Consider the following 11,075-nt stretch of genomic DNA (forward strand, 5'->3'; position numbering starts at 1 on the left):
AAAAAAAATCATACGATGACATGAGTAAATGATTTTTCTTGAATTTTCATTTCTAGGTGAACTATCCCTTTAAGCCTTTATTAACTATAAATTGTTAAATTTCTTTGGCACCCATGACATTTTTTGGCCCCTAAGGATTCCTGAAAAGAGATATACATCAGAGAGCTTAATAGAAGTATAATTAATGAGCCATATATAAGGTTTAATGAAATATATCAGATTTTGCTTTAGGTTGGTTCTATAAGTCTCTGCTATGGAGAATAAAATGCTGTGCACCCCGTATGAATTATAAATGAAATCCATTGCGCCCCCACTGTGATTTCCTGCAGGCTTGGTGCTGAGGTCATTGTGTCTTGCCTGGAGAACTGTGACAGATTAATGTCTAAATGAAACAGAATTTTATTTCCGTGCATATCTTGTAGATCGCTGCAGTATACGGTGCACACATGCGCTACATTAATATGTGTAAAGTAGTGTGCGGTTGCCCATGTCTTGTGTGTGTGTGTTTGCACGCACAGTTGTGTTCATGTTCTAATGCCTCATTCCATGAACAAAAAATCCAGTTAATTCATGAATTGTTTGCTGAACTTTCCACAGCAGCAAATAGGTTATTTTTCTGCCGTCCTTGGGCAAAGAAACAGGGCATTTTTTTTTGCTTTTTTTGATTTTCATAAACTCTCTTGACGTAGGTCAGACCCTGTGACTGCTATTCACTTGCGCGGATGCTAAGGTGAGGGGCCGGCCCCCAAGGTTTTACTGCTGTTGTGAAAACACAATGAATAAAATTCATAAAGCAAAAGGGTGACTTTTTTCATTTTCTCAGTAGTGGTGACAAAAGATGTTTGAGAGCATTAAGTCACTTGAATGTTTCAAAGACTTGCTCGTAAGATATTCAGAGGAAAATAAATCCGCCAAATTCCTGAGAGACTGAAATATCTTGAATTACTACTTCATCGTTTACTGAGCAATGTGAGCACATCATTTGCTCACCAGTGGATCCTCTGCAGTGAATGGGTACCGTCAAAATGAGAGTCCAAACAGCTGATAAAAACATCACAATAATCCACAAGTAATCCACTCATCTCCAGTCCAGCAATTAACATCTTGTGAAGTGAAAATCTGTGTTTGTAATCAACAATCCTTCAAGACGTTTTTAAATACAAGTCCTCTATCCATAATATTGCTTTCTCCAGTGAAAGTCATATCGTCTGAATCAGGAGAGAAATATGCACAGATCAAGCACTGTTTACAGGCAAATACCAATATGTCGAGGACATCAGGGGATGGATTTTTTTCACCAGAGGAAGCGTTATTATGGATTATGGACTCATATTTAGCTGGAAGCAACAGTTTAAAGTTAAAATGCCTTAATGATGGATTTGTTTTGTACAAACAGGGAGATTTTCACTTCACAAGGTGTTAATTGGTGGACTGGGGTTGTGTAGATTATGTGATGTTTTTATCAGCTGTTTGAACTCTCATTCTGACGGCACCGAACTAGGTAAAATGGTGATTTAAAAATGTTGAAAAGCAGGTAAAATATACATTTTCCCTTAGACATTCATTTACATTTTATTCTCAAATCTAGATAAAAAAAGTTTTATCAAAAAAAGATTGATAAAGTATTCTTAAATGCATTATGCATCAACTACCCAGTGATGCAGTCAATGATGTGAATAAGCATGTAAACAGGCTTTCAACCCAGATACAAACAACCAGAGAGATTACTGCATGCAAGCAATATCCTCACTTATGCTCTTCAAGGCTTCTCTCTGTCTGTGTGTGTGTGTGTGTGTGTGTGTGTCTCGCTGCTTCATCAACCTTCCCGACCTCCCAGATCTAATCAGCCCAGGTCAAACTCAGCCAGGTGACGTACAGTTTACATAAACTAATTGCTCTGATTGAACAGATGGACCCTTGATATAAGAATTTTCGTCCTTTCACCAAGGCTGAAACTGAGAGGCATATTGATGCAGCCATACAGATGGCATTTTACCCTCAGCACCAGACTTCGCGTCACATTAGCATTGAAATGGCTTTCATTTCCAACATGCCTTATGCATTTTAAAGTGAACAGGCTCATATAGCACATACACAGAATTCAAATGCTGTTCTATCATTATGCTAATGGAATATATAAAGCTCTAACCCGCATCTGTTTTTAATAACATTTACAGAAGATTTCCTGAATAAGCACAAGGACGTTTCTCTGAAAAACTAAAATAATCGTTGTAGAGTGGAAAAAGATTTGGTTCTGCTACAGAACATGCCCTTGGTGCTACAACAGTACACCATGACTAACTTGTACTCTTCTCAGAACTAAACACCAGCCGAAACCCACAGTTGTGTGCAGACGTACTGTAGCCTTAAAATGATTTCACAATGAAGTGATATTTTTACATTTCAGCCATTCTGAAGGGCATGGAGGGGAAAAAAGCATATCCTTATAAATTGGCTGACAAAAAATAAATAAAAAAATGTTCAGTGTCACTACACACAACCCAACTATTACATATAAAGCTATTTTACTGATTTGTCATTAAAAAATGTGCCAATACAGAAACTTGAAGTTTATGACTCCAGTCATTTCTACAATTGAAGTGATATTTTTACATTTCAGCCATTCTGAAGGGCATGGGGGGGGAAAAGCATATCCTTATAAATTGGCTGACAAAAAATAAATAAAAAAATGTTCAGTGTCACTACACACAACCCAACTATTACATATAAAGCTATTTTACTGATTTGTCATTAAAAAATGTGCCAATACAGAAACTTGAAGTTTATGACTCCAGTCATTTCTCACACAACAGATTGTTATCCCAATGGAAGAGAAGATATAGTACTAATTTGAATATTAACATGATGTCACAGGAATAACTTTGATTTCAGTCTGTTAGATATCCCTGATCATTCACAGATAGAAACCCAGTCATCATCTGTTTCCATTTGTAATGTAAATGGAAAATATACATAAAGTTGTCAGACAAAATCACATCTTTCTCTCAGAACATAAATATTGTAACAAATTACTGAAATAAACAAAAGTCTCCAAATGTAAAATTAAATGTCAAATAATGACTAGCTGAAATAACCAAAAACAAAAAAACGTTAATCTTAGTCATAAAATTAATTGTTTTATCAAGCCAAGAAACTGACATTTTGTATGTTTCAGTCTGTGTATTGGTGTTTTTTTCAGAGACACTTACATCTAAATTACATGTAAAATTACATCATTTAGAAGGTGGTGAAAAGTAAACATATCTATCTATCTATCTATCCATCCATCCATCCATCCATCCATCCATCCACCCATACACACACACACTCACACACACACACACACACACACACACACACACACACACACACACAGACAGCCTTATTACTTTTAATTTGGCCAGGACTGCAGAGATTTATGGTTTGTTAAGCGATACTTTCATTCCCTCATTTCAGAAAAACACACCCGCAACGTACATCAAGTCTGACAGTGATGAACAAATGAACTGATTTCTCAGGAGGAATGTTTTTATGCATCATTGTTATGGAAATAGCAGCACGCTATCATCGGGCATTGTTCGCAATGCTCCGACACATCTAACCACAATACCTGCAACAATTGCCAAATCAGCTCCATAATCTGTAAAATAACACAGTTTCCACGCTCTCCCTTAAGTCTGATTTTATGCACATTCTAATAAGGTGTTTAAATGTCCTGCAATCCAATGAATAATAATTGCCTAGAAACTTCATTTAAATTCAGAGTGCTGAGAGGTAGCGGTAACATAATGCATAGGATAGGTTTGAATTGATAATCTTCTTTGAGGCTTTGCCTCTTCACGAGATAAAATATAACTTAATTCCCACCATATTTCTGATATTATCTATCAACCTAATCTGATTAATCTGATCGTTCGCTTTTATTCTAAAACCGCGAGTGCAGCGCATCTGCAGCGCGTTAGCATTCGTTCCCTTTCAGTCAGTCACGTTCGACGTTACGTCAGTCGTGACTGACGAATTACCATTACTGCAAGTTTCGAAGCAGCCAAGGGAAAACGTGGCAAACGAGAGGCAGGGGAACAAAGTGCAGTCATAACAAGTTCTCAGTGAACCACTGAAGATCAAGCACAGGCGCCCAAAGGCACCTAAGCAAAGCATACAACCACAACTGTCTCAGAGAAAGAAAAAAAAGGGAGCGAGGGTTGTGTTTCAGTTCCGCAGTAGATAAGCAATCAAATCCAATGAGGACTCAGTTTCTTTTTACTGTGTGGTAGGGTGTTTACGCTTAAGGGGTCAACATGATCTTGGGTGATCTTACAGATATGAATCATACCAAAAAATGCTGGATACGATTACAGTTACAAAGACTCTATATAATATATCAGTTAATAGATGGGAGGCCTCTAGCTTTTTTCACAGCAAAATATCAGAAATACATTTATCCAGCTGCATTTTCTTAATAATTGTATATCTTAGATCATAAGTATATATAAGATATGTGTTGTATGCCATTTGGAACTGGTTTGGGAATGCTTTTTAAATTCAAATTCAATGTGAGTAATATGAAACAGAATTATAATAAACAATTTATTTTTATACTGTATATAGGCTTACATCAATATTTAACTTAATCTGTAACAAATACTGTTTGTCAAGACAACTTTTATTGATTATGTGACAGGTTCTAATGCACTGTAAAAATGATTTTTAGTTAGAACAAAGATTTTAGGAGTTGTTTTATAAGAACATACTATTTCGGCCTTTCTACTTAATAATTTCACATTTCAATGTGTTACCTGCTGTTTCTTTGTAATTGTACAATTTACTAGCAATTTCTGAGTGTTTCAAAGTAAATCTTTTTTTTTTTTTCAGCATAGACCCTGCAAACAGATTAAAAAAAAAAAAGATTTGTCTGAAATGTCACCTAAATTTGTACTTAATTTACACACTTTGTTTCCCAAAAATTACCTGTTCACTTTCTCTGAACCTTAATTCTGTATTCTGTATTGGTGTTTTTCCATTCTTTCTGAAAATTACATTGTTTATCAAGTAGGTGGCGACAAGTAAACATCTTAATGCATGACTCATTAAATGATTAATTCAGCTGATTCAACTGAAAGCACTGATTCGTTCAGGAACAACTATATTTCATTCAGGAAGTGTTTGTATTTATAAGTGAGTCATTTAATTATTCATTCATTCAACTGAATCATTCAAATCTCTATCTATCTATCTATCTATCTATCTATCTATCTGTCTGTCTGTCTGTCTGTCTGTCTAAATATACAGTATATCTGTCTGTCTGTCTATAGACAGACACACACACACACACACACACACACACACACACAGATAAACATTGCTTTATTACTTACACTTAGCATACTGCAGTCATCCAAAGTTTTTTTTTTTCTTTATAAACTGTTAAATGGTTTTATGAGAAGTTAGGCTCAAGGTCAAAGTTTTGTAATAATGAAAATAATAAATGTGAAAATAATTCAGTGAATAAAAATATTAGTTAAAGCCCAGGTTTAGTTATGCTAACATCCTTGTTTTGTTGATGCCATCAGCACTGACAATGACTTTGCAGTTGCCTCAATAATAAACTTGCCTGAGTGCTTCTTTGAAACACTAACATTTTAATAAAAAAAAAAACAATATTACACAACTAAAATCAAATTATGTGGTAATAGACTACAACTCTCTTTCTAAGTAAACAAAATGAAGAAGTAAGATAATTACCTATAAGGCTGTATGTACAAATACCCTGATGAGATTAACTGCTGCCTTAGACAAGAAGCTTATTAAATCTACACATCCTACACAATGTGTTAATATAATTATGTGGTGAAAAACATGCATGCTTACACACAGCTATAAGTGTATACAAGCACACATCTGTTGAAAGTGAAAAAAAGTGAAAGTGACGTGTGGACAAGCATTGTGTCCCATACTTGGAATTTGTGCTCTGCATTTAACCCATCCAAGTGCACCCACACAGCAGTGAGTAGTGAACACCCACACACACACAGTGAACACACACCCGGAATAGTGGGCAGCCATGTGCTGCGGCACCCAGGGAGCAGTTGGGGGTTCTGTGCTTTGCCAAGTATTGTGTCTGTCAAATTTGTGCTCTGCATTTAACCCATCCAAGTGCACCCACACAGCAGTGAGTAGTGAACACCCACACACACACAGTGAACACACACCCGGAATAGTGGGCAGCCATGTGCTGCGGCACCCAGGGAGCAGTTGGGGGTTCTGTGCTTTGCTCAAGGGTCTCACCTCAGTTGTGGTATTGAGGGTGGAAGAGAGCGCTGGTCATTCACTCCCCCCACCTACAATCCCTGCCAGTACCGGGAATCAAAACCGCGACCTTTGGGTTACAAGTCCGACTGTCTAACCATTAGGCCACGACTGCCTCCAGGACAAGGTCCCACCGAGATGCAAACAACACAATGCCGCATTATAGAAGGCGTATGAAAGGTTGCAGAATGCGCACAGACGGAGAGAGACAGAGAGAGAGAGAGTAGAGAAGCATCATTTAGCTTTGTTACAGAAAACCATTAAATCTCCTGGTATGGACAATGAAATCAACCCATTTTATTCATCCAGACAGTGTCATTTTTCACAGTGTGGACACAACTGCAGACACAGCTTTGACAGGAAAAGACTTCAAAAGTTGATGGATGTGTAAAATGTCTCTCTACTTGGTGTATTTACTCTATTCTCTATGAACAAGACAAACTGAACGATTTATGGATGGATAAACGCACTATAAAAAAAGAGAACAATTTTTTTTTTGAATCTACATAAGACATTTAAGGCAAATCATAATTGTTACACAAAAAGTCAATATTAAGAGATACTAAGTAATAATTATAAGCAAAAGAAAAAGATGTTACGCAAGTCAAAATTATGACAAGACAAAGCTAAAAAAAGCTACAAAGTCATAATTATGAGGTAAAAAATTTTTTAATTATGAGCTAAAAAGTAAAAAATATGAGCTAATAAGATGATATTGAATTCGAAATTGAAGTCGAAATTATGACAAAAAGACAAAGCTAAATAGTTTAAAATATTTTTATGTGGTGGAAATGGACTTCCATAAATGTTAAACCAACATAAAACTAAATATATTCCCCCAAATTATTAATATCAGTATCATCATAGATATCAATCCATCATGTTTGATGTTTTAATTGTTTTAACCTTTTTATCAAAGAGACAAACAGCTCTTAAACTCAAACAGTGAGACCCATTCAGGTTAGATGGCAAGATTAACTGTCAAAAGCTGTTGATATTATGATGTCCCTCTATTCAAACATAGAGGGCACCTGATGTTACTCATTAGGAAGAATCATCCAGCTGTTGACATCCACTGCATCTGATTGACTTCACTTGGCCCTCTCAAAAGCTCTCAGCTGCACAAGAGCCAGATCCATACACAAAGATTGAGAGCTTTGCGTATGACAAATAAACACCAAATTATTGATATATATTCATAGACTATGGGCTTTATTGACATTATGGTTTTTGGGTTGTGATTTATAGTGAAAATAGGTTCTAAACTAAATAAACACATTTGCACATTTGCTCAATAAATAAATTACTCTCCAATTAGGGTATGAAATATATTTTTTAAAAATCAGGTTTTAAGGATTGATTATAATAACTTCAAACTTTTATTGTCTATTTAATATTTTTAATTAACTCATTTTTATATTTTTATAATTACAAATTTACATTTGCAAATTTTAAACTGTACATTTTAATTTTAATTCCAAAAGCATCGTTTTGTATTATAAGTTCAGTCAACTGACTGCTAGCTTAGTTGCATTATAAAAAAATCTGATAAATCTTGACATACACTGCCAAAACAGTTTTTAACGTTTTTTTAATAGCAAGGATACATTAAATTTATCAAAAGTGATCAAATATGATCATGACATTTATTTATTTATTATTCTTTTTTTTTTTTTTCAAAGAATCCTGGAAAAAAAATGTATCACGGTTTCCACAAAAAATGCAGAAATATGTTTTATTTTTAATATATTGAAATATTTAATTATAATATATTATATAATTTCTATCATTTCTATAATTCAAAAACCATTTAAGGATTGTTAGGCTGCATAATTTATGCCAGCTTGAACTGGGAACACGTCCCCTAACACCCAATGTTCCAAGAATGGCATCCACGTTTATATTAGTCTGCCTGTTTCATCCTAATTCCGAGGTTACCATGTGATGTATCCCAACCTTCAAGCAGAAGGAACTGGATGAAAATTCTAAATGCTATACCAATCCAAAATTCTGACTTGTGATGCAGACCTGGAATTGATCCACACCATGTTGGTTCGTCTGCCAGAGGAGAACTGACAAACCAACTAAGCCTGTTTTTTTTGTTTTTTTTATAAATTTTTGTCACTGATGGAGTTTATGTTCTTTGCCATTGTCGCCTGCACATAAAAAACAACCCCAAACTTTTGAATGGTTGTGTAGACCAAACACAACCATTGTGTTGAAGTAGTTAAAAGTGCCCTTAAATGTAGAATCACTCAAACATATTTGATTCAATGCAGCAGAAGCAGAAAGGGAGATGAACAAGCAAATGCCCCCTCAAAATAGTTTGACATGAACTAGTGAGCAGGAAGTGATGCGATGAGCATGCATGCCACTCAGTGGACCTCAGTGGAGGGCAATACCATGAAAAGTGTGTCATTCTATAAGGTTACTCTGTTCCATTTTCACACTCACACAAACACGCACTCAATGCTCAGAGAAAGGCACTGTACCTTCAAGCCAAACTGTGAATGAAGAAACATTCAAACACTTTCTTGACAGCTTAACTTTGTTGATATTATTGCACTTCTTTGAGGCAGAGGGGAATTTGTGAACAACATATTTCTGTGAACTCAGTACATCTTAGGCCTGTTTCACACTGTACATAAGAAGTGCATAAGCTGCAGTGCAACTACACACTGCATTAAAGGCAGAGGTGGAAAGAGTACGAAAATATTCTACTCAAGTAAAAGTACCATTACATTAATTAAATTTTCCTTAAGTACAAGTAAAAGTACCAGAATTAAAGGAATCAGTTATTTAGAATAATAAGACATTTGCAGTAATCAGGCAAATTAAATCAGTATCAATCAATGCAGAGGAAACAAGCTTCAATGGAAGTGGCATTTAGATGTATTTACACACTGTTTAATGCACGACATGATGCATTTAACCTGCAGATACTAATGCAGAAATAATGTTTTGATATATAAGACATAAAATGTTGAATACTCATCTGAAATGATAAGAAAAAAGATAAAGATACTTTAAATATGAAATTAAAACCGCCAGTAGGTGTCAGCAAGTCACTGTTAATAAGTGAGTCATTGCGATTGAACCGAATCATTTAAACGGTTGATTCATTCAGGAACGAAACACCGTCATGTTGGTCAGAGACGCAAAACTGTGCTATGGTGGCTGTGTTTGGAATTATTTTTGTTGTAGAAATAGAGCAAAATATCTTAGATATCTGCCCCTATATCTTGAATTTTGTGATCATTCTAAATGCCTTTTAACAGACTGAATCACGCAGTGAAAGAACGCACTCTAAATGCGCGCGCACTAGTCTAGTCTACTAGACTTCATTGCACTCTGTAGGAGTGTTTTGTTTGATTTTTGGCAAAATACTGCTAATGTCAAATCGCGCATCGATAAAACACAACAATTACGATATTATCGCAGACGATATATATCGCACACCCTGCACCACTGTCTTTTTGGCTAATTTGTGCAAAACCTGTTGCTAAACTGTCAAAGCTTCATTTTAACCACCAATGCAACAATGCAAGTATACCTTACCTATACATGCTTGCGCAGGGTTGATGTCGAGATTTTATAAGCTGCTAGTTTGGTCTCCCTATATAGGCAAACACAGCTTACATTGCATAATAGAGCTTAAATATGTCCAGGGGTTCACTTCATTTCCTTTGATTTCAAATTCAGCAGAATACGACGGGGTTAATGTAATTTGTTACTTTCCACTTCTGATTAAAGGAATAGTTCATCCAAAAATAATAACTGAAAATTTACTCAACCTCAGGCCGTCCAAGGTGTAGATGAGTTTGTTTCTTCATTGGAACAGATTTGGAGAAATTTAGCATTACATCACTTGCTGACCAATGGATCCTCTGTAGTGAATGGGTGCCGTCAGAATGAGAGTCCAAACAGCTGATAAAAACAACACAATAATCCACAAGTAGTCCACATGAATCCAGTCAATCAATTAATGTCTTTTGAAATGTAAAGCTGCGTTTTTGTAGTAAACAAATCTATCAAGATGTTTTAACTTCAAAGCATTGTTTCCAACTAAAATGTTAGTACTCTATTCATATTGCTTTCTCCGGTGAAAAAGTGTCAGAATCAGAAGAGAAATATGCACAGATCAAGCACCAAGCGAAAACACTTATGTTGGTGGATTTTGATGTGAGAGAACAACAGCGGATGGAGTCATACAGTACAGTATACAGTTAAAACAGTTTACAGTTAAAACGCCTTAATGACGGACAAAAATGCAGCCTTTCACTTTACTACATGTTAACTGATGGACTGGAGTCGTGTGGATTACTTGTGGATTATTGTGATGTTTGGTCTATCATTCTGAGAGCACCCATTCACTGCAGAGGATGCATTTTCAGCAAATTTTCATTTTTGGGTGAACTATTCCTTTAAAATGACAGCATTTCCTGTATCACAATAGAAACTAAATTGAGAATGATTTCAAACTTCATCATCAATAAAAATGAATTTACATGAGAAGAGGAACCACATTTACATCTAAAAGGTCATTATACATGAAACGCAAACCAAAATGCCTAAAAATCATCTAGATTCAGTCACATTTACTGAATATTTAAAACATATGCTTGAGTTCAGTGGCGATAGTCTGCGACGTAGCACCTTTCTGCTTGTGCAGACTGCTGCACAGTGTGAATGCTGTGACCTGTATCATGACTGGCAAAATAAACATGTATGCGGTGTGTTAGAGTTAAATTGATTTCACCATCAGTGGA

At 35.6% G+C, this 11,075-nt stretch overlaps 1 long non-coding RNA gene across 1 annotated transcript in view; it reads right to left on the reverse strand.

The window, feature by feature from the left end:
- LOC107756525 (uncharacterized) overlaps positions 1–9,841 on the reverse strand; it is a 20,901-nt gene extending 11,060 nt beyond the window's left edge. The window contains exon 1 of the long non-coding RNA XR_001641826.1: positions 9,766–9,841. This is a non-coding gene — a long non-coding RNA (uncharacterized LOC107756525). The remainder of the gene's footprint in view (positions 1–9,765) is intronic.
- Positions 9,842–11,075: the final 1,234 nt, after the last annotated feature.

Source organism: Sinocyclocheilus rhinocerous, unplaced genomic scaffold (assembly GCF_001515625.1).
Source record: "Sinocyclocheilus rhinocerous isolate Xijiao unplaced genomic scaffold, SAMN03320098_v1.1 scaffold1152, whole genome shotgun sequence".
Classification (NCBI taxonomy): Eukaryota; Metazoa; Chordata; class Actinopteri; order Cypriniformes; family Cyprinidae; genus Sinocyclocheilus; species Sinocyclocheilus rhinocerous.